We start from the raw sequence: 25815 nt of genomic DNA on the forward strand, positions 1-25815 counted from the left end.
TACACCTCACCCCCAGCTCATTGTCCACTGTCAGAAACTGTAAACCCTTTTATAAACCTACTGATTATAGTATAAATAATTATCAAATCCAACATTTCTGTACATTGTGACCAAACTGTAAATGTCTTAATAACAATGAATTGTTCATAGCAATGTATATTGTTGATATTGGGATCTGTTAACATTGTCCTCCCCCACAAAGAAGAGGTTTTGGAGCCCTACATGAGCACTACAGATCAACAGGGTAAAAACAGTGACATCTCAGACCCACAGAGAAGGGAAGAAACACAAGAAACCTGAGAAGACAAGGGAAGAAAGTGCCCCAAACAAATCAAGATACCACGTTATTGGAATCCATGGCCAGCAAAGCAGAATAAATGACAGAGAAGGAGTTCAGGATGTACATGATTAAAATGTTCTGTGAACTGAAGGAAGATATAAGAGAGCAAATACAGGCAGCGAAAGATCATTATAACAAGGAGCTACAAAAACAAATACAGCAAGCAAAATATCACCTCAACAGGGAGATAGAGGTTCTTAAAAACAAAACAAAACAAAAAAACAGAAATCCTTGAAATGAAAGAAACAATAAACCAAACAGACCACTTGGAATATAGAAATATAGGACATCAGACAATGAAGACAAAATTTATAATCTAGAAATGAATGTAGGCCACACAGTGAAAATGTGTAAGAAACCATGAGCAGAACACTCAAAAAATATGGGATAGCATAAAAAGACCTGGAACAAAATTTAAAAAGAAGATCCTGGAACAAAATATAAGAGTTATTGAAATAGAAGAAGGCATAGAGTTCCAAACCAAAGGAATGAACAATCTATTCAATGAAATAATACCAGAAAACTTTCCAAACATGAAGAATGAGTTGGAAAACAAAATTCAAGAAGCCTGAAGGTCACCAAATTGTACAAAATCACAACAGATCCACACCAAGGGACATTATAATAAGAATGCCCAACATACAGAATAAGGAGAGAATATTAAAAACCACAAGAGAAAGGAATTAGATTACATATAAGGGGAAACCAATTAGGATAATGAAAGACTTTTCAACACAGAACCCCAAAGCTAGAAAATCCTGAAACAACATATATCAAATTCTGAAAGAAAATGGATGTCAACCAAGAATCTTGTATCCAGCAAAATTAAGCTTCATATTTGATGATAAAATAACAACCTTCCATGATAAACAAAAGTTAAAAGAATTTATAGCTAGAAAACTGGTACTACACAACATCCTTGGCAAAATATTTCATGAAGAGAAAACAGAACAACAATGAAAATCAGCAGAGGGAGGGAGTACCTTAAAGGAAAACAATAATCAAATAAATCAAGTTAAATAACAAAAATATCAAACAAATCAAGTTAAGTAATAAAAATAAACATATATGACTGAGAATACAAACCGTGTCTCAATAAATTGGCAGATCAGCATGTATCTGGTCACAGTTCCCTTCTGGAAGTGGTAGTTCCTACATTTAAAGTGATTCTGCAAATTTATTCTGAACCATAAAGTCAATGAGTGTTATTAATTTCATTCTTTATTCTTATGCTTGATCTATAACTACTTAAATGCATTTGAAGATAACAATCAAAAACAGGTTTTGGAGGTCTGAAATTTTGAGTATTAAAGGAATGCTTTTTAATGTCTGGGTGCTGAGAACTCCAATTTTAAATAAAGTTTGGTGCAAGTTATATTTTTCATGAGTTAAAATATTCAATTATAAAATAACAGGATACAAATTGTATAACCAATAATCTCCAAAGTGAACAATATATAGCAATTATGAGTCTTTGTTTTTCTTCCCTAATATAACTTGCAAACAACAAACTATTAGATTAACCACCTTAGGAAAACCATGTACTTAAATAAAATGGTATAAAATATTCAACAGCAGAATTGCTGGAGTTTTTGTTGTTTTATTTTGCTTTACTTTGAAGGGAGAGGAACTGAACCTAGGACTTTCCTATGCTACACAAGTGCTCTGACACTGAGCTACGTTCCCAGCCCCCAATAATTTAATCGAATCATTTTTAAGATTTTTCCAATTCGAAGATAAATGCTTTGTCAGATTATGAGACTTCTTCTCCTAGTCTACAATGAAAACCATTAATCAGAATTATCTGGAGAATCATTTTATTAAAAGGGTGCAGATAAATAAGCTATGTGCCTTTTACATACTTATTGTTAACTTAAATGAACAGGTTTACTCTTGCCACTTATGAGTTATAGTCATAAATGAACAGAAGAGCTTCCTATAAAATGAAGTTGGAAGATGTTGGGATTAAATATACACTGCTTTCAAATGTACTGCTTATATTTTTTCCATACAAAATAAATCTATTAACTGCAACTCAGTTTGAGCATTAGGAAGTAAACGATCCTTCTGTCTATGAATAATTCCAGTTGAACATCTCTTTCTTCTATTAAAAAGCATAGAGACATGGTCAATTTCTGTGATGCATTTGGAACCTATTTTGTGCCCTATTCCAAGATAGTCAGGATGGATTCTTCGAAGAACAACCAAATAAATTATTCAACAAAATTACCCATTTATCTCTGTTCTTTTATCTTTTCTTTTTGGGGACAGAAGGCATAAATTTGAAGATGTCTTTCAATGGCTTTTTGTTTGTTTTGATTTGCTGTTGTTATTTTTTTTCTTGAGACTAGACAGCTGAGAAGGTGAAGAGTGTGAGCCAAGGAAAATAATTAAGCACCAAGCTATTATTGTCTCAGGACATGACAGAAAAAAAAAAAAAAAACTAAAAGGAAATGCTTTCAGTTCCTATCAATAGCCTACAACTTGGCTTTTAAACAGCAGACAATTCAAATATAATGAATGTGCATTTGACTGAACTTGCCCTTTTGCAGAGGAAGAATAGGAGTAAATGGGTTGTGACAATTCATTTGCCACAAGATGCCACTCATGTTGTAAGGGTTCATTGAGAAGACCTTATGTGAATCAAGGCCAGTCAGGAAAAGGACCCTGTGAATATTCAATAGAGCTTTTTTCAAACAAAAAAAGTACATAAAGTAAAAATTTTCTGATATGAAGGTGTACTTCATGTTTAAAAGAGCTAAAAAGAGGAGAACATATCTGGAGAAATGGGCACCTAGTTGGTAGGGATAATCGGGGTACACTCAAGGAGATAGTCCAAAGCCAGAACACACATGATAATGAAAGGCATAACAAGGCTTGGTTTTGTTTGTTTATTTGTTTGTTTTTGCTTTGAGTGAGGTTGGGAGTCATTAGACAACTCTGATTAAAGGAGTGGGAAGGTATGATTTAAGTTTGAGGATGTTATTTCTCTATGTAAAAAGATGGAGGACACAGAAATGGTGGTTAGGAGAGCAAATATAGTAAGCCAGACTGAGAAGAGTGGTAGTGGAAAGGAATGAGTTTCTGGGTTTCTGGTGAAGTAGATCCAGCAGCATTCCCTTAATGGATTAGATGTATGACATGGGCAACAGGTTGAGTAGAATGGCTTTGGACAAGCTGGGGAAAAATAATAGTAGGTTTTTCAGTATTATTATTATTATTATTAATTTCTGAAAGGTTTGGGTATAGAAAATTGAACTCAAGAGTTTGGACATGAAGATACTTTGTTTGCAATACTTCTAAAATCTACTTTGAAAGAGAGGCCAGATCTGAATCTAAAATTTTATGTATCCTTTGTGTAGAGTGATTGAACAATAGTGCCGGATGAGAGCTCATAGGGAGTCAGCATAGAATGAATGCTATTCAAAGACTGAATCCTTTGCCCTTTATTATTTGGAGGTCAGAGATGTGAGGCAGGAGAAGCAGAGGGGACTTGGGGTAAGAATGAGGAGAATGAGGGAAAAGGGAGATAAGTAGACAGAAGATGGCTAGCCAGATGGATTTGAATGTTCAAATAATTGACACATTTAAAGAAAAAGGAAAGACAAAGTTAGTTAAATGCTGCTAACAGGTTTAATAGGGTGAAAACAGAAAAAAAAAACATTCATTGTATTTAACACGGTGGAAGTCATTGGTAAAACTGATAAGACTCTTTAGCAGTGTTAGAGATAAAGCTTCCCTGCTATGGGAAGACAAGAAATGAAGACAGCATCAATGACTCCACATAATTTTGCTGCAAACTGAAATAAATGAATTGGATGATAAGTGACTAGAATCTAGTAAGATGATATTCAATGCCATATAACACTGCAGTGTGTTTACCTGGAGATGGATAAAAAACATCCCAGGTTTGTTTCTCCCACTAGACTCCACACTTCCTGAAGTTCAGAGATCTTCTAATTGTTACTCGTGTCCACTTGCACATTTGAGATCTGTAATGCCTGACTTATCAATTTGCCAATAAACATTAATGGAATGAAAGAAGACTGTCCTGGGTTTAATTTTGACCAAGTCACTTCATTTCTGTGCCACACTGAATGTCAGAATTTTAATCCTGACATTCCATCAAAGTCCTAAGAACATTTCTGCATTTGACATTAATTACTCTGACTTAGGGAAAGTTTTAACTACAAGAAAAAAAAAATAACAGAGAAATATTCAAAACACTGAATCCTTCCACTGGAAACTTTCACTAAATCCCAATGAAATCTGGACCTCCTGGCACATGCTGACATAAATCCCAAGCTTGGGGAATGTTATTCCTCTTTCCTCATTATGTTATTAGAATATACAGTAATTGTAAGCAGTGGTTGGTAAACAATTTTAAGACTGAGCCTGAGGGAACCAAAAGAGAAGAACTAAGAAATAAAATCAAATTAGAAAGAGCAGGGCTACACATTAACATTCACAGAGATGAAATGTTTTCTTTTCAGTTGGAAAAAAATGTCTGGCCTGAGCTCGTCCTATTGTCCTGAATTTGAATAACAGGAAAATCTGCATTCCAAATTGAAGATCATCAGTTGTGCAATATGGTGCTAATAAAAACTAAACAAACCTAACGGGTTCTTCTAAATCTGTTGTGTAATATTTCCATATGGAAGTGAAGAAGCCTGCACTTTATTCAAAATGATCCTGTAAAGGAAAATTTGAGTGCACAAATCCCTACACTAAAAAGCCCTGAATGTGAGTTATGTTTGAAAATGTTAATTGTGTCTAGAAAATTTATGCTTCCTATATTGCAATTCAGATAGCATTATTGGTCTGTAGCTTCATATTAGAGAGCACTGGATTCTGTAAGATTGTATTCTCAGTACTTCATTGGAATTGATTGCTGTACTTAACACTTGAATAGAAAATTCAGAGAGAGAAATTTAAAATACTAATAATAATAAAAAGAAAAGGATATCTATTATTAAGCTAGAGGAGTGGGGTCTGGGGAATAAAGTTAAGCTCCATTAATTTTAATAATTCTAGTGCAGGTTTTGTACACTACTGAAACTTTCAATATTAAAATAATTGGACTTCCAATTACTTTTCTTTCTGAGATGGAAAGGGACATACAAAAACCTCATTTTATTTTTTCTCTCTGATATACCCATTCGTGTTAAGCACAGTACGGTTGTCTCAGAATGACTACATTGAAGGTCATAATATATCCTTAAAGAACAGTATCTACAGAACTACTTGGATCTCATTGCATGTCATGTTATAGATATACAGTGGGCTCTGAATCTACAGATTCTGCATCTTTGGATTTGACCAACCACAAATGAAATATATTTGGGAAAACAATTGCATCTGTATTCAACATGAACAGAGTATTTTTTATCACTATTCTCTAAAAAATATAGTATAAGACACATTTACACAGTATTAGGTATACAAGTAATATAGAAATTATTTAAAATGTAAGGGAAGGTGTATATAGATTTTATACATATACCACAACATTTTTATAAGATAGTTGAGCACCTGTGGATTTTTTGGAATGTATCCTCAGAAAATACCAAGAAGCAGCTGACCATATACATTTTATTGTAAATTTTCTTATATCAGAAGTGCTCACAGCAACTCAGTTTAGCTTTCTTGTTTACAGATAAAATATCTGTGCCCAAAGAAGGGAAATGACTAAAACCATAGAAATTATGAGGGAACAGAAGTTCCTTCTGACTTAAGTTTAGAAATATTGTAGCTACACTAGGATCCTAGCTGTTGTGTATAAGATCTATAGTTACCTACCTTAAGAATGAAGAGCAGGAGAGAGATCCAAGATAGCCAACAAGAGGGAGGCTGCATTCCTTGTTGCTCTGTGACCTAGGATTCAAGCAATGAGAATACTGTTTCTCTGTGAGTTATTAGTGAACTCCCAACAGCTGCTCCCATGCAGGAATCCTATCCGCCGTGTCTGCACAGGTCCTCTGGCCTCAGCATCTGTGCAGGACCCCCACATCAGCACACGCACACAGGATGCCCTGATGCCCACCTGTGCAGGATCCCCAGCTACTGCTGTCACACAGGACCCTCAGCCACCACTCCTGTGCAGGAACCCAGGTCACTGCTCTCATGTAGACTCCCATCTACCAACATTGGGCTGCTATGGTCACCTCCATCTTGGGACATTGCAACTGCTGCTACAGCCCCCTTCATGCAGTAGCCTGCACCTGGGGACACCAGACAGGGTCTAGAGAGAGTGGCCTGCCACAACATTGCATACCATAGAGCTGCATCTCTGAACACACTGCCCAATGCCACCGCCTGGCCCACCTGACACTCCATCTCTGAAAGTGGCTGCCTCCATCTTGGGACACCTTTTTCACCATCTTAGGTTATCCTTGCAACCATCATCACCATCTTTAGTTGAGGCAACTTCCAGCTTGGGACATCAGCTGGGACCTAGAAGCAATATCAAGTTACCTATAGTCCTGCAACTCTCCCTTCTCCCCTACAGCAACTAAACAGGCACAGTGCTTGTAATTATGTGGCCAGTCCCTAGCTCACAAAGCCTGGTTCTGATCTTCCTGATAGAAAATAGCTCTCCACTACAGGTGCGCAGACCTAAGAGTGCAGCCCACAAGACCTCTAGAGAGAGGTTTCTGATTGGTAAGTAAAAAGGGAAGGAGAGAGTGAGATATAGTTTAGAGACTAAATTAGAGACTAGGAATTATAAGGTCTACAGGCAATCTCAGAAGATAAGACCAGGTGCCCACATCACATAAGTGGGCCCCAAAGGAGATCCTTGGGACTGGCAAGTGCTATACTCCACCTCCAGGAGTTCCAAGTCCAAGACCAACCCTCTCACCCTAATAACCTTCCTCATCCTGAGGATGGAGATACCAGAAAACAACAGAAAACCCCACCTACTGGATGAGAAAGGAAGCAGAAAAAATACTGAACTGCAACAGAAACAATCCTTTAATTTTCCTTTGAGATTTTTTTTTCTTTTCTCTCTCTTTTTTCCTGCCCTCACATCCCCAACTTTTGTGAAACCAAGTACTTTTCAGGAATTAGGCTACTGAGGACTAGGATGTCTTAATACTATATTACATTTATATTGTACATTCTTTTGTCTTCTATTTCTACGTTTTCCCCTTAATTTTTATATTTGCTTATTTGTTGTACTCTTTCAATTGTCTTCCCACTTACTTGTCTCCCCCAAATCTCTTTTTCTTTTTTTTCTGCTAGTAGCCAACTTCTTTTGACTTCTCTTTCACTCTTCCTAAGATCTAATAACTATATTTTCACCTCCTCCTAGCTTCTTAACATCTCATCCTACACCCCACCCCCAGTTCTCTTTTTGTCCTCCATTAGAAACTGTAGACCTTTTTGCAAAGCTACTATTTATGTTGTAGGTAATAATTGAACTTAACATTTCTATCTATTGTGACAAAACTCTAAACATCTTAATAGGAGTTATTTGGCTTAAAGATATAATGTTTGTATAGGGATCTGTTAATATTGATCTCTCCCTTAAAGAAGAGGTATTGGAATCCTTCAGGGACACTATAAGCCTATAGAGTAAAAACTGTAACACTTTGAATATCCAGTGCTAGCTAGAAGGGAAGACACAGGAACAGCATTGGGGGGCAGGGGCAAGAAGAAAAAATGCCCCAAACAAATCAAGATACTACATTATTAGAATCCATAGCCTGCACAGCAGAAGGAATGTCAGAGAAGGAGTTCAGGATGTACATAATTGCAATGTTCTGTTAATTAAAGTTGATATAAGAAAGCAAACACAGGCAGTAAAAGATCATTTTGATAAAGAGCTACATAAGTAAATAGGAAGCAAAAGATCATTTCAAAAACAAAAAAACAAACAAACAAACAGAAATCATTGAAATGAAAGAAACAATAAAAAAAATTAAAAACTAAATAGAAAATATCCCCAACAGATTAGATCACTTGAAAGACAGAACCTCAGACAATGAAGTCAAAATATATAATCTTGAAAATGAAGCTGACCAACAGAGTGAATATGGTAAGAAACCATGAGCAAAATATCCAAGAATTATGGGAAAACATAAAAAGACCCAATTTAAGAAATTATTGGGATAGTAGAAGGCATAGAGTTATAAATCAAAGGAATGAACAATCTATTCAATGAAATAACATCAGAAAAATTTCCAAACCTGAAGTAAGAATTGGAAAATCAAATGCAAGATGTTTACAAAACAACAAATGTACAAAATCACAACAGATTTACACCAAGGCACATTATAATGAAAATACCTAGTATACAAAATAAGAAAAGACTTTTAAAATCCACAAGAGAAAAAAAAATCAGTTTACATATTGGAAGAAACCAAATAGGATCTCTGCAGATTTCTCAATCCAGACCCTCAAAGCTAGAAGATCCTAGGATTATATATGCCAAGCTCTGAAAGGAAATGGTTGCTAACCAACAATATTATATCCAGAGAAATTAAGCTTTAGATTTGATGACAAAGTAAAAACCTTCCATGATAAACAAAAGTTTAAAAAAACTATAACTAGAAAGCCTCCACCACAGAACATCCTATACAAAATATTCCATGAGGAAGAAGTGAAAAACAACAATGAAAATCAGGAAAGGGAGATACTACACTAAAGGGAAAAACTACTCAAAGGAGAAACCAAGTCATGTTAAAAACAAAAATAAAATGACCGGGAATACAAATCATGTCTAAATAATAACCTTGAATATTAATGGCCTAAACTCATCAATCAAAAGAGGAGACTGGCAGATTGGATTTAAAAAATAAAAAATAAAAAAGACTCAACAATATACTGCCTTCAAAAGACTCATCTCCTAGGAAAAGATATTCACAGACTGAAGGTGAAAGATTGGGAAACAAAATACAAGGACTGCATAAATAAGCAAGGGTTTTCATCCTCATATCAGATAAAGTGGATTTCAAACCAAAGTTAGGCAGAAGAGATAAAGAAGGAAATTTCATACTGCTTAAGTGAACCGTGCAATCATAAATTTATATGCCCAAAATAATGGAGTATCTACATTATCAAACTCTTCTCAATTTCAAGAGTCAAATAGACTACAACACAAGAATACTGGGTGACTTTAACATACCTCTTTCACCAATGGATAAATCTTCTAAACAAAAGCTAAACAAGGACACTATAGAACTCAATAATACAGCTAATAATTTAGAATTTACAGACATATATAGAATATTTCATTCATCATTAAGTGAATATACTTTCTTCTTATCAGCACATGGATCATTCTCCAAAATAGACCATATGTTATGCCACAAAGCAACTCTTAGCAAATCCAAAAAAAGTGTAGATGCTACCCTGCATTCTATCAGATTATAATAGAATAAAATTAGAAATCAATAATAAAATAAAAAATGGAAGCTTCCCTAATGCCTGGAGACTAAATAATATGATATTGAATGAACAATGGAATTAGAAGACATCAGAGAGGAGATTAAAAAATTCTTAAAGGTAAATGAGAAAAATGATATAACATATCAAAATCTCTGGGACACTATGAAGGCGATACTAAGAGAAAAGTTTATTGCATGGAGTTCTTCCCATAAAAGAAGAAAAAAATCAACAAATGAATGACCTAACATTACTTCTCAAAGCCCTAGAAAAAGAACAAATCAACACCAAATGTAGTAGAAGACAGAAAAAATTAAAGTCAAAGTTGAAATCAATAAAATTGAAACAAAAGAAACAATTGAAAAAAAATTGACAAAATGAAAAGATGATTCTTTGAAAGAAAAAATAAAATTTATAAACTTTTAGTCACACTAGCAAACAGAAGGAGAGAGAAAACTCAAATAAATAAAAAGTAGGCCCAAATCTTCATCATGACAGATTAGGCCCCAACTTTCTTTAGACTACTCCTTTGGTGCAAGAATTAAAATCAAGAATCAATAAATGGGAAAGATTCAAACTAAAAAGTTTCTTCTCAGCAAAGGAAACAATCTATGAGGGCAATAGAGAGCCTACGTCTTGGGAGAAAATCTTACCCCTCACACATCAGATAGAGAACTAATCACTAGGGTTTATAAAGAACTCAAAAAGCTAAACACCAAAAATAAATAAATAAATAAATAAATAACCCAATCAATAAATGGGCCAAGGACCTGAAGAGACACTTCTCAGAAGATGATGCACAATCAACAAACACATAAAAAAATGATCATCATTACTAGCAATTAGAGAAATGCAAATCAAAACCACCCCAAGATTTCATCTCACTCCAGTCAGAATGGCAGCTATTATGAATACAAACAACAAGAAGTGTTGGCGAAGATGTCAGGGAAAAGGTACACTCATACACTGCTGGTGGGACAGCAAATTGGTGCAGCCAATATCAAAAGCAGTATGGAGATTTCTTGGAACATTGAGAATGGAACTACCATTTCACCCAGCTATCCCTCTCCTTGGTCTATACCCAAAGGACTTAAAAGTAGCATACTACAGGAACACAGACATGTTTATAGCAGCACAATTCACAATAGCTAAACTGTGGAACCAACCCAGATGACCTTAAATAGATGAATGGACAAAGAAACTGAGTTATATATACACAATGGAATATATTTTTAAAAATATCTTGTTTTAGTTGTAGTTGGACACAATAGCTTTATTTTATTTTTATGTGGTGCTGAGGATCGAACCTAGCACCCCACACATGCTAGGCAAGTGCTCTACCACTGAGCCACAACTCCAGCACCTACACAATGGAATATTACTCAACATTAAAAGAGAATAAAATTATGGAATTTGCAGGTAAATGGATGGAGTTGGAGGAAAATATCATCCTAAGTGAAGTAAGCCAATCCCAATAAACCAAAGGCAGGATATTTTCTCTGAGAAGTGGATGTTGATCCATAATGAGGGTGAGGGTGTGGGGGAGCATGGGAGGAATTGAGGGACTTTGGATAGTGAAAGGGGAGGGAGGGTATGGAACGGGTGATGGGGGTAGGAAAGATGGTGTAATGAGATAGACATTATTACCCTAGGTACATGTATCAAGACAGGAATAATGTGACTCTATTTTGTGTACAACCAGAGAAATGAAAAACTGTACTCTACACATGTACTGTGAATTGAATTGCATTGAATTAAATCTGCTGTCATGTAAAGAAATCAGAAAAATAAATAATTAATTAAAATAAAAAGAATAAAGGGCAAACCAATTTCCTCTTTGAATTTCTATACCTAAAATAACATAAGCTGATTAAATATAAAATTATAATGTTGGATGAATTTCTTAGATATATTATTATCACTTTGAAAAGAAGCTTCCCTCCATTTTTGTTTTCTGGAAAATTCCTTATACCAGTTCCTTGTTTTCTCATAGAAAATCTTTAGGATTTTCATGATGTTGGTTATGTTGTGCAACTCTTCTTCTAAGCATCAGGTCTAGTAGAACGATAGGGTGTCTTTCCCTAGCTCTTTTTTCCAAGGTTTGCTAAACTAAGCTCTTTTCTCCAAGGCTCTGAACTAAGTTTTGTCATTGTAGATGTCTTTCCACCTATTTCACACTCAGTGGCATGGACATGAACAAAGACCCTTTAAATGAGAATAAACAGAGTTACTTTATTATAGTTTACTATAGTGAAGGACTCAGCCAACATAGCTCGCCTTTAGCAGAGGAGCAAAGGCAGGAAACGAAGTGACAAAGCTTCATGGAAGAAAGAAGAGAAAGCCTAGAACTCAGAATTTAACATCCTTGGTCCAACTAATCATGTGCACAAATTGGAAAAGGGCAGGCAACTTTGGGTCACAACATTCAAAAGAATTCCGTTTCTTTCATAATCATCTTGCCTGGGATTATGGAATTCTCTAAGTTTAGCTCTTATTTCACTGAAGTTCAGTTTCAGTTTATATATGTTCAGTTGTAGTTGAAATTCAGAATTGAATTTTTTGGAAAACCCAGTTCACATAAGAGGTAAAGAGTTAGAGGCAGCTATATTTTCTGGGAATTTAGGAAAGGAGTAAAGGTAGGATATCTGGAAAAAGGAAGATGGAGGGAGAAATATAATGAAGTATAGATTATAGATTGGAAATATATGGGGAAATGGGAAAGAACTACATAACCAGGGAACTAAGAGATAGGGAGAAGGTAAATTTTTGTTGCTTCATTTTGTCAAATTTATCATTAGCTTTGGGCAAAGAATCTTAGCAAAATAATTTGAGATTCAGAACTTTGTTTGGAGAATTCTGCTTACCAATTATAAAATGTTATTCGTAATAAATGAGAAATCTTAATTCCTTTTTTAAAAAGTGGCTTTCAAAAAAATTATTTTCAAGTCAAGCATTCCTTGGATTGGTTGTAGAAGATCCACATTGTTTTTGATAAAGTTTCCATTTAGAGAAATAGGCACATGAATTAGGATTATGATTACAGTAAAAATAAGAATGGAGGAGATTTATACTCATGCCACTCTATGAAATAGAATAATATTTGGTTAAAAGTGATTCTGTACACCTTGTGACTTGGGCCTCCCATCTAAAAGTCCCTACTATCACTGATCTGGCCTTTACTGATCAGCTGGTGCTGTGTGGTTGCTAATGTTAAATATTCTAAGTTATAATTACAAATTTATATCTTATTTTATTTTTGTAAAAATAAAACATTATATTTTATGTCAAGATAATAATGATAGCTATAATTATTAATACCAAATAGTACATATCAATAATCAATCCATCTTAAATATTTCAAGATTTCAAAACTGATGTAACATATAGCTCTTGGAAAGTCTGAAAATGAGATTCTGAGGCTGGCACAAATGAAAGGTGCTGAAACTTTGTATCTGTTATTTCTTCCAGACTTGGAGAAAAAGTTGAAATAAAGAGCTTGAATATTTTATCAAGTTTAAAGTAAAACTTCAGTAATATAAGAACTCATATCTCCTAAGAAAAAATTCAATGTTTCAAAAAAATCCATGAAAAAAGTTTTTGTTCTAAAAATATCAACATTTACATAAAATCATCCACATGATAACCCAGTGGTCTATAATAAAGAATAATGAATTTTGGTATATTGAAAAGAGAAAATATGGAAATTTGGAAATCTGGTTATGACTATCCAGGGGTTTTTGTGGAGTTTCTGACTATGGAGACTCTAAGGATACTGTAACAGATCATGAAATCATTGCAGCATGGTCTCAGGTGTACATGCTGAGTAAACATTGTCTTATATCACAATAATATGACATATAGCTGGTTTAGGACACTAGCTATATCTGAAGAGGTTTGCAACAAAAAAGCCAGAAACATCAGTGGGTAGCTTCTCTTTTACTTATGTCAGTACTGAATTCTTATTGGTTTAATAAGCTCCGATCATCAAGACTGCAGAAACATGTTTCTAGGATTAGTTCTAGGGCCCATAATTTTTTTATATTGGTTTTGTTTTTATTAGTAATACAATACATATTTCTTGTGCTCAGGAAAAATTATTACCATATTTAAGTAACATTTTATATTACTAAATTCATCTAATATTTTTATAAGAACACTGTGATTAAAGTGATTTATATTTAAAAGTAGATAGCATATTATTATTATTATTATTATTATTATTATTATTATTAGTGTTCAAAACATTACATAGCTCTTGACATATCATATTTCATACATTTGATTCAAGTGGGTTATGAACTCCCATTTTCCCCTGTATACAGATTGCAGAATCACATTGGTTACACATCCACGTTTTTACATACTGCCATACGAGTGTCTGTTGTATTCTTCTGCCTTTCCTATCCTCTACTATCCCCCCTCCCCTCCCCTCCCATCCCATCTTCTCTCTACCCCATCTACTGTACTTCATTTCTCTCCCTTGTTTTTTTCCCTTACTTTCTCTTATATGTAATTTTGTATAACGATGAAGGTCTCCTTCCATTTCCATGCAATTTCCCTTCTCTCTCCCTTTCCCTCCCACCTGTTTAATGTTAATCTTCTTCTCATGCTCTTCTTCCCTGCTCTGTTCTTAGTTGCTCTCCTTATATCAAAGATGACATTTGGCATTTGTTTTTTAGGGATTGGCTAGCTTCACTTAGCATAATCTGCTCTAGTGCCATCCATTTCCCTGCAAATGCCATGATTTTGTCATTTTTTACTGCTGAGTAATACTCCATTGTGTATAAATGCCACATTTTTTTTATTCATTCAACTGTTGAAGGACATCTAATTTGGTTCCACACTCTAGCTATTGTGAATTGTGCTGCTATGAACATCGATGTAGCAGTATCCCTATAGTACGCTCTTTTTAAGGTCTTTGGGGAATAGTCCGAGAAGGGGAATAGCTGGGTCAAATGGTGGTTTCATTCCCAGCTTTCCAAGGAATCTCCATACTACTTTCCAAATTGGCCACACCAATTTGCAGTCCCACCAGCAATGTACAAGTGTACCCTTTTCCCCACATCCTCGCCAGCACTTGTTGTTTGACTTCATAATGGCTGCCAATCTTACTGGAGTGAGATGGTATCTTAGGGTGGTTTTGATTTGCATTTCTTTGACTGCTAGAGATGGTGAGCATTTTTTCATGTACTTGTTGATTGATTGTATGTCCTCCTCTGAGAAGTGTCTGTTCAGGTCCTTGGCCCATTTATTGATTGGGTTATTTGTTTTCTTATTGTTTAATTTTTTTGAGTTCTTTGTATACTCTGGATATTAGGGCTCTATCTGAAGTGTGAGGAGTAAAAATTTGTTCCCAGGATGTAGGTTCCCTATTTACCTCTCTTATTGTTTCTCTTGCTGAGAAAAAACTTTTTAGTTTGAGTGAGTCCCATTTGTTGATTCTTGTTATTAGCTCTTGTGCTATGGGTGTCCTATTAAGGAATTTGGAGCCGGCCCCACAATATGTAGATCAGAGCCAACTTTTTCTTCTATCAGACACAGAGTCTCTGTTTTGATATCAAGCTCCTTGATCCATTTTGAGTTAACTTTTGTGCATGGCAAGAGAAAGGGATTCAGATTCATTTTGTTGCATATGGATTTTCAGTTTTCCCAGCACCATTTTGTTGAAGATGCTATCCTTCCTCCATTGCATGCTTTTAGCCCCTTTATCAAATATAAGATAGTTGTAACTTTGTGGATTGGTCTCTGTGTCCTCTATTCTGTATCATTGGTCCACCCATAGGGCCCATGATTTAAACACACCAAGGATTTGAAAATAAAATCAGAAACAGCATTTACACATTATCTAATATAAATCTGCTATTGTTTTTATTTTATTTTTTTCAGATGAGAAATACACATTTTAATAGGCCAAGTAATTTTTAAAAACTCACAAAGGCATTAAAAGAACTTACTTTACTAGATTCCTGAACCATTTTATATTCAAGATAATAACTCATTAGAAACATTTAATTAGGGCTGTGCTGTAACTCTACCACAGAGTGAAGTGTAAGGCCTTAGTTTTAATCCCCAGCAACACACACACACAAAACACACACACACACACAGACACACAATGGATTTGGGGGAAAAAATGAATCATTTAAATAGCCATAATAGTGAATAGGAAGCAAATAATTAGGGGAAGAATCAAGAAATAAGCTTCCTTCAATCATATATAAGATTATGTGTATGTATGTGCATATATGTTTACACACATACACATAATATATATATATTATTTGTTTATATAATATATACATACATACTATATATATATATTCATATATACTTCCTTCACATAGTAATTTATTCATTCATCTACATATTCAAAAATCTCTGAGTTCTACCCATCGTGCATAGTTGCTATGGATATAGACCTTAATATGGAGATTATCCATTGGGAGGAGGTCACCTTGTGTTCAAGGAGATAAAAGAGGAATTGATAATAATAATAACTACTATTATTATTATAAAGATACACATCAGATATCATGGTTACACAAAGGGAAGTAGAGAAGGGTTCCACAGAGATGACAGCTGAGATGATTTAAAGGTGTTTACAAATCAGTGAAAGGATGGATAGTAAGGAGTTGAGCAGGGAAGGAAGGCCATTGCTGATAAGAGGATACTCAGTGGACACACACTTAAAGCTGAGAACCGGCTGAAGTTTCTGGGAAGAGCAGGTGATGCAATCACACATATACTCAATAAATATTGTTGACTACTAGTTTCCAGGAACTCTTTTAGATGTCAGACTCTTAAGATTATAAGATTATGTTAGCATTTCTTCAGAAATTTACCATCTATACCTTTTATAAGATTATCACAATTTGTAGCATTTCCCAGATGCTAAGATATCTCTGCCATCTTTCACTTGTGATTTACAGCACGGGGTTGGAAACACATATCAACTCGAAAGCTTTATAATAGCTGAGCTTGCATTTGATCCTACTTAAAGCACTTTTCAAGTGAAAAATCAGGATATCTCCAAGTAATCCCCCATTTTAGACAGTTCATTCAGGGGAAATCCAAGAGATTTTCATAGCATCCAAAAACAACAACCATAAACTCCATTTTTGTATAGCTGGCTCTTGCTGTGGTAACAAATTGCCCATTTAGTGATATAAAGTAAAACAAGTTTCTCATTTTTAATTCTGTGGGTCATTCTTTTAAAATACATTTCACTGAGCTTAAATAAAATATTAGCAGGCCTGTGTTTCTTTCTGAAGGATCTGAAAATGAAAAGAATCAGTTTTCTTAACTTGTTTAATAAGTTAATTTCTAAGGATCATTCAATTTTCTTGGCTCATAATCCCTTCCTTTAATCTCACCACCCTCCTCCTTCCATTATCTTATTTCCTTTCATTTCTCTGATTCTCCTACCTCCTTCATATAAATTCTTTTGAATATATTAACTATAATTTTAACTATAAAATTAGATCTCCTAATTTTTAACTTAATTATGTCTGCAAAGGTTCTTTAAACATGTAGGATAACTTATTCACAAAATCTGAGAATTCAGATAAGGACATGGTGTGGCCATTATTTAGCTCACTATATAGGCTGCCAAATGGCTCACAAAAATTCATATCCATCTCACAGACAAGATAAATTTATGACATTTCAAAAGTCTCAACTTATTATAGCATCAACTCTATGTCCAAAATCTCATCTTAATTTCAGTTCAAAAGCCTCAAGTCTCATCACCTAAATAAATAAATCAGATATAGAAGTTACTCTGGATGAATCTTCCTGAGGCAAAATTCCTCTGCATCATTAGACCTATGAAAATAAGTTATATCCAAAACACAATCAGTAACTAGTATAAGATACCATATACAGATATTCTCATTTGAAAAGGAGAAATTGGAAGGGGAAACAGAGTTTTTAGCAATCTTTAAGACCTAACAGGGAAAACTTTATAAAATTTTAAAACCTGGAACAACACTCAGTGACTCAAAGCTCTTCTTCTGGGCCCAAGGAGATTCCTTCAGGGACCCTGGCTTTGTCCTCTGGGAAAAGACTTATTTTGTTAGCAAGGCATGGAGGGCAGTGCATGATTGTGGCTGAGTAGTTTCATCAGCCTGTATCCCGGCCTATGGGAAGCAGCTTTTTCTCATTTCATGTTTTCTCTGATCCTTTCAGTGCAAGCTGTCAGTTTCTGCTGTTACAGCATTGTCAAAGCATTCCAGATCTTCTGCATATATTATAGAAATTTATTCCATTAGGCAAGAGGCTCCTCCACAGATCTTTCTAAATATGATGGGCACAATATGTTTTCGTGCCTTCTCCACTTTCTGAAGTTTGAGTTTATTCCTTGTTGTGTGGCCCATTTATCTTCAAAGCCAAGAATGGATGGCTGAAACTTTATCATACTTTTTTTGCCATTGACTCCATCATCGCAATATTCCATGACTCTGACTCTCCTGACTTCATCTTCCATTTTTAAAGACCCTTGTGCTTACACTGGGCTCACCCATATAATCCTGCTTCATATCCATCATTTAAGATCAGTTGACTGACAACTTTCATTTCATCTACATCTTTAATCCATATTGATAGATGACATAATATATTTTATTTCTATTTGGCACATTGTTTATCAGTTTAAAGCTCTAGACAAGTATTGAATTACAATGGAATTCCTGTATTGGGAAGATCTGTTGCTGATAAATTTTGCACATAATAAATACATATGTGCACACACTGAGTGATATATAAATATATAAAAATAATGTCAGTTTTGTGAAAATTGTAAATGAACATACTGCAACACAATACAGTATTATCTCAATACAAAACACTATAGTCTGTGCTTTGTGTTTATTCAAAAAAGTAAATCCTTCCTATTGGGATTCTCATTCACTGCTGTTGGGAGTACACACCAGAGTAGTCGTTACTGAGGCTAAATTGTTGGTACCTAAACAAATTTAGTGTAAGTAGAGTCTATGAAAATAGAAGTTTTGCTCCAAGGACATAAACCAAATAAGTTATCACTTTAATTTACAAAGGCTTTGTGCAAAGAATATTTCTTCCAGTTCTATTTATGGGGCTAGGAGCTGGAAGCAACTTGGGTTGTTAGTGTTAGAATGGATAGATAAAAATATGATAAACAAAAATGCTTATTAGAAAGAACTATAAAGAAATTAAAAATAATGATCATTTAGGTGTAAATAAAATGGGGGAGTCAAAAGTACTGACAAGGGAAACTCATTATTATAAAGTTTAATTACATAAATATAAATATATATTCAAAACAATGCAACAACGCATATAAAAGATTCACATCAAATACATTAACATGATTGTTTATTAAACAAGGCGTATGTCTCGGCATCTGAGACACCCAAATACTGAAAATTCAAGAGTGATGGGAATAAAGGGAAATGAGAAAAGAGTAAGAAGATCAGTAAAGAATTCTTAAGTAGGTAGATTTTTGAGAACTGTGAAAAATGAAAACAATTTCAGGTGAATTAAAATGGATTAGCAAAAACTGATATGAAGAAAAATCTGCAAACATTTTTCTTTTTTGTAAAGGGACAGGCAAATATTTTAGGCTTTGTGGGGTTTTTTTTATTAAAAATTCTATGTTGTATGAAAGCATACCTATAAAGCATGTGATGTGATTCTAAAAAACTTCTCTGTAAAATAAAAAATATTTTACAGAGAATATTTGAATTTCACATAAATTTCATGTTATAAAACTTTTTTTATACTTAAAAAAAGTATAAAGATCTAATTCCATTACTCCTACAAAAAAAGAAGTTGGGCCATATGCACACTGTTTGCTATAGTTTTCCAATCTCTGAATAGGAAGAAGAAAGTGCTAGGCATCCATCAGTTTGTCTAGAATATCAGCTTTTTTGGATAAAAATATTTACTTAGTAATTATGATGGTATTGTTGCAGAAACCTTAATAACTTTAATTGAAAATTATTCTTGGAGATTATGAGGCTTAATACAATAAAAATATTTGGTAATATATGCAAATGAATACATTGTAATTTCTCCTACTCTTTTTCTATGTTATTTGTAAAAATTAAACATGGGATACTTTTTTGATAAATAGGCTCCAGGATACAGAAATCTTTTGATTTTTTCAACTGTGTTTGCATATCACAGTTTTTGTTTACATTTTTTCCAGGAACTTGGCCATGGGAGCATATTATAAATCATTTTCCAGCAACAGAAAGAAAACAACAATAATTTAGATCAAAACTTTGTTTTTATGCCCAGTATGCATGCTGTTCCAGTACCACTTTGGCTAATTCCCAACCTTTCAAGTAGAAAAATGTATCCATAGATGGTAATTGTGTAGACTGAAAGTAAGTATATGTCATGTTCCAACAAATTAGTACACTCTAACATTCCCTCAAATAAGTGATGGAAAATGTTACCCATAATCTTGTATGTACGGAGATAGATGTAGATATATTCAACTTTCATGCAAAATACTTTTTTGAAGTTTAAGAAAACTAGGTCATTATCAAGTTTGTTCAGATGCCAGTTTACCTTATAATTCTATACAAGCTCTACTTTTGTTCATTACAGACCCCAACAACCTCAACTAGTTGCTTATGCATGAGGTTGAATATTCACATACTCACCATGTTGTGAAGTCGACAACTTTAAGAGTTCAGGATGGACTAGGTGTTTGTGACTTAGGAATCTCGAGTTCATAGAAAGCTATTACTTCTACAATCATAATTAAGAAACAGTAGTGTGTTTGTAAACACACACACACATAGATATATGTAAACACACACATATATAAACATATATACAACTGTGTATATATTAGTAGATATCAGTTGAAAAATATGTTATACAAAATTTGGGGTTGTATTTCTTTGAAGGTTCATGGATATTTCAGAGATTTCTGAAATCCCTGAAATCATCTTAAAATAGAGAGACCACAGTTTTTCTTAAATTCTAAAATGTGCAAGAATAACCACTGACCTTTTTCCTTATCTACTTCAAAAACAACCCCCCCCAAACCACATACACACACACAAAAAAAAAAAATAGAAAGGAAGGATGAAAATGGGATTATAATCTTCAATTTGAGATACTCTTAGAGATACTCTTAATTCTCTAAAATCCAAATATGAGCTAAGCTAGATCATGAGAAAGCTACACCAGAAAACTACACCCACCACTTAATTCTGGCTCCACATATAATTTCTTTTTTTAAAAAAATTTATTATTATTTTTTTAAATACACGACAACAGTGGAATGCATTACAATTCTTATTATACATATAGAGCACAATTTTTTGTATCTCTGTATATAAAGTATGTTCACATCAATTTATGCCATTATACATGTACTTTTGCATTACAATTCTTAATACTCATATATACCACATTTTTCATATCTCTGTTTGCATATAAGGTCTGTTGACACCCAATTCGAGTCTTCATACATGTACTTTGTATAATGACCATCACATTCCACCATCCTTGCTAATCCCCTTCCCTTTCCTTTCCCTCCCACCGCTCTTCCCTATCTAGAATTAATCTAATCTTCCAATGCTCTCCCTCCCTACCCACTATGAGTCAACCTCCTTATAGCAGAGAAAACATTCAACATTTGTTTTTTGGGAATTGGCTGACTTCACTTAGCATTATCTTTTCCAACACCATCCATTTCTTAAACTAAATTACTTTAGCAACTCTATGAATATTTTTGCCTTGTTTACCTAGGATGATTTTCATGAATAAAATTTCATTCACTCTTATTAGAATTGTTGTGGCAATTTTTTCTTTGTTCTGAATTTCAGGAATTGTGTTATTTCCTGTTCATCCTAAGAATCTGTCTTTTTTTTTTTCTTGAAGGATATTGTAAATGTTAATTTCAACATCCAGGTAGGACTCTCTCTGAACAGAGCTCATCCATGCAAAGAAGAATGGACTAAGGTCATACTTATCACATGAAGAAGACAGATGATGGTGGATAATTCAGGTACTCAATTCTCAATTCTGAAGTTCCTTTTGTTCTTAACTGTGTGGCCAGGTACTCTTTTCTGAATGAAATAATTGCTTCCAGGGCTCAAATATACCTAATTTTACTTATAGTAGTAAGTATCCCCATACTTAACATCCAAAATATGGTGACACTAAATACAAATTCATTAAATAGCAAGCTGTACCAAGAGAAGAAAAAATAAAATACAATTTTAAAGTCTGTTAATTTTTGCTTCCTTCTATTCTCTTTAGACTTTAGTTTTTTGAAAACATTATTTCTTCATTTAAAAAAATCTTTATAGGGTCTAAATAACTAAAGGGTAAATATTTTTTTAAGTTCAGTCTTTGATTAATAAATGACTTTATTGATCACATACTACATGCAATATTGACTGATTTATTTATTTTACTAAAATATCTAATTCTGCCCATTGTTCAGTGCACATGCTTGTAATCTGAGCAATTTGGGAGGCTAAGGTAGGAGGATTTCAAGTTCAAGGCTACTGTAGATAATTTAGCGAGACCTTGACAAAAATAAAAATAAAAATATATGATAATAAAAATCACTTAACTAAAAAAAAGTAAGCACAAATGGAAAATATAAAGCAATAAATAAATAAAAAGTTCTGGGGATTTAGCTTAGTGGTAGAGGGCCTCTGGATTCAAACTCTAAAACCACTAAAATAAGATAAAATAAAATTAAAAGTCCAATTTCACTGTCTTTCTAACACATATGAACAATGCTACAAACCCTAGAAAGCAGGATCAATATAATGCTGCAAGAATATAATTGATTACGTCCATATTCCATTTGCCTATGATCTTATTTGAAAAGAAGATTCATTCAATGAATCTCTTAGATGCTTTCTTTCCAATAATTACACTGTTATTGGAGACAAAATTTTGCTAAGTGCAAAATAAATGTAGTTTTTTTTTTCTTTTTTGGATAAAGTGCTGTTAGCTCTAGGAAGGATCACCATCTGTGTAGACACAGCTGGACCACTGAAAAAACAATTAGTGAGAGTATGTCATGAAGACAAATTTGACCTGAAGAAAAAAAATCTCCTCAGCTTTTGAAATTTGAAATGTACTTTATATCTAATAATCAAAATGCCTTTAGGGGATTTTCTTTAATTTGTCTAAGAAACACAGCTTCATTTGTTGGTAGGAATTGGTAAATATGCATTTGAGGAAGATTTTTTAAAGTCTCAGACTACCTTCTGGGGTGATTATTAAAATATGGAGTGGCTTTTTAGGCTGCCTACCCTGAAATATTTGCAAGGCATCAGGTTCAGTAATTTTCACAACATTATTTCATTTACTCCTCAAAACACAAGATGGACTTTTCTTTCAGGCTTCCAATATTAACAGACATTACTTTTTAGAGAAGTTGAGGTTACAGAAAAATTACTCAGTAAGTAAAGAGGGTTTCCATTTAAATCTTCTCTATTCAGCACACTTACACATTTGTTAAAATGAAATTAATTATGTCTAGTACATTATTATTTACTAAAGTCTCTAGTTTACATTAAGCTTCACACTTCATATTATACATTCTATGTGCTTTGACAAATGCATTATGTCATGTATCCACCATTCCAATGACATTCCCCACATGCTACCTCTTCTTCCCTCTACCCTTCACACCAACCCTTAGAATTCTCAGTTCTTTCCATTTTTCTGTAAGTTTTATATTTCCCAGAATGCCATATAATTGGAATTGCATACTCTGCTGTCCTTTTATATTGGTTTCTTTCACTTATCATTTCTCTAATTTAGGATTCCTCTAGTAATGAGTATGGTGGCACATACCTATAATCCCAGCAATTGGGAGGTTGAGGCAGAAGAATTGCAAGTTTGAAGTCAGTCTTAGCAATTTAGTAAGGTCCTGTCTCAAAATAAATTTTTTAAAAAATAAGGATTTCTCTGTCTTTCAGTGGCTTAAGGATTCACTTCCTTTCAGAGCTGAGTAATATTTCATTGGCTGTACCATAGTCTTGCCAGCGACCCACGTAGATGAGATGAACTGTGTTTAAAAGAGCTGCATGCAATATTAAGCTAAGAAAATGGCAAAAAAAAAAAAGCACAGGGCACAGAAGTAATTTGCATACTGAGGGTAAGATAGCTCTTTGACCTCAAGGGCCAGCTCCCACACTAGAAAAGGAGCACTGGAATGAGAGTTTGCACATAGAATCTCTTTATTTTTAGTTTTATTTTTATTTCTACTGTTTTTTTTTTTAAAAAAAAAGAGAAAGAAGAGAGAGAGAGATAATTTTTTTAACATTTATTTTCAGTTTTTGGTGGACACAACATCTTTATTTTACTTTATGTGGTGCTGAGGATTGAACCCAGTGCACCATGCATGCCAGGCGAGTGTGTTACCGCTTGAGCCACATCCCCAGCCCAATTTCTATTTTTTAACGTATTTTTAAAAAATTTATATATGACAACAGAATGCATTACAATTTTCATTACATATATAGAGCACAAGTTTTCATATCTCTGGTTGTATACATAGTAAATTCACACCAATTCGTGTCTTCATACCTGTACTTTGGATAGTAATGATCATCACATTCCATCATCATTAATTATCCCATGCACCCTCCCTTCCCCTCCAACCCCTTTGACTTATCTAGAGTTAGTCTATTACTTCCATGCTTCTGCTCCCTATCCCACTATGAATCAGCCTCCTTATATCAAAGAAAACATTTGGCATTTGGTTTTTTGTGATTGGCTAACTTCACTTAGCATTATCTTCTCTAACTCCATCCATTTACCTTCAAATGCCATGATTTTATTCTCTTTTATTGCTGAGTAATATTCCATTGTGTGTATGTGCCACACTTTTTTTTTTTCATTCATCCACTGAAGGGTATCTAGGTTGGCTCCACAGTTTAGCTATTGTGAATTGTGCTGCTATAAACACTGATGTGGCTGTGTCCCTGTAGTAGGCTGTTTTTAAGTCCTTTGTGTATAGACCAAGGAGGGGAGCAGCTGGGTCAAATAGTGGTTCCATTCCCAATTTTCCAAGAAATCTCCATACTGCTTTCCATATTGGCTACACGGATTTGCAGTCCCAGCAGCAGTGTATGAGTGTGCCTTTTTCCCCACATCCTCACCAACACTTATTGTTGTTTGTATGCATAATAGCTGCCATTCTGACTGGAGTGAGATGAAACCTTAGAGTGGTTTTAATTTGCATTTCTGTAATTGCTAGTGATGATGAACATCTTTTTATGTGTTTGTTGATTGATTGTACATTATCTTCTGAGAAGTGTCTCTTCAGTCCTTGGCCCATTTATTGATTGAATTATTTGGGTTTTTTGGTGTTACTTTTTTGAGTTCTTTGTATACCCTAGAGATTAGTGCTCTATCTAATGTGTGAGGGATAAAGATTTCCTCCCAAAATGTAGGCTCTCTATTCACCTCACAGATTGTTTCTTTTGCTGAGAAGAAACTTTTTAGTTTGAGTTCATCCCATTTATTGATTCTTGATTTTAATTCTTGCCACAGGAGTCTTATTAAGGAAGTTGGAGCCTACTCTCACATGATGGAGATTAGGGCCTATTTTTTCTTCTATTAGATGCAGGGTCTCTTGTTGTATTCCTAAGTCCTTGATCCATTTTGAGCTGAGTTTTGTGCATGGTGAGAGATAGAGGCTTACAGAACCCTAAAGAAAGAAATCAAAGAAGACCTTAGAAGATGGAAAGATCTACCTTGCTCTTTGATCGGTAGAATTAATATTATCAAAATGACCATCCTACCAAAATCACTATACAGATTTAATGCAATTCTGATCAAAATTCCAGTGACATGCCTCATAGAAATAGAAAAAGCAATCATAAAATTGGAAAAATTTATCTGGAAAAATAAGAGACCCATAATAGCTAAAATAATCCTTAGCAGAAAGAGTGAAGCAGGTGGCATCACTATACCAGACCTTAAGCTATACTACAGAGCAATCGTAACAAAAACAGCATGGTATTGGCACCAAAACAGACTGGTAGGCCAATGGTACAGAATAGAGGACACAGAGACTAAACCACAAAACTACAATTATCTACAAAGGTGCCAAG

The 25815-nt window shown here is 34.1% G+C and overlaps 1 long non-coding RNA gene across 1 annotated transcript in view; it reads left to right on the forward strand.

The window, feature by feature from the left end:
* The window catches only part of LOC144369330 (uncharacterized), a 286790-nt gene that overhangs the window by 156742 nt on the left and 104233 nt on the right, over positions 1–25815 (forward strand). The window contains exon 4 of the long non-coding RNA XR_013428847.1: positions 21608–21734. This is a non-coding gene — a long non-coding RNA (uncharacterized LOC144369330). The remainder of the gene's footprint in view (positions 1–21607; positions 21735–25815) is intronic.

Source organism: Ictidomys tridecemlineatus, chromosome 12 (genome assembly GCF_052094955.1).
Source record: "Ictidomys tridecemlineatus isolate mIctTri1 chromosome 12, mIctTri1.hap1, whole genome shotgun sequence".
In the NCBI taxonomy this organism is placed as follows: Eukaryota; Metazoa; Chordata; class Mammalia; order Rodentia; family Sciuridae; genus Ictidomys; species Ictidomys tridecemlineatus.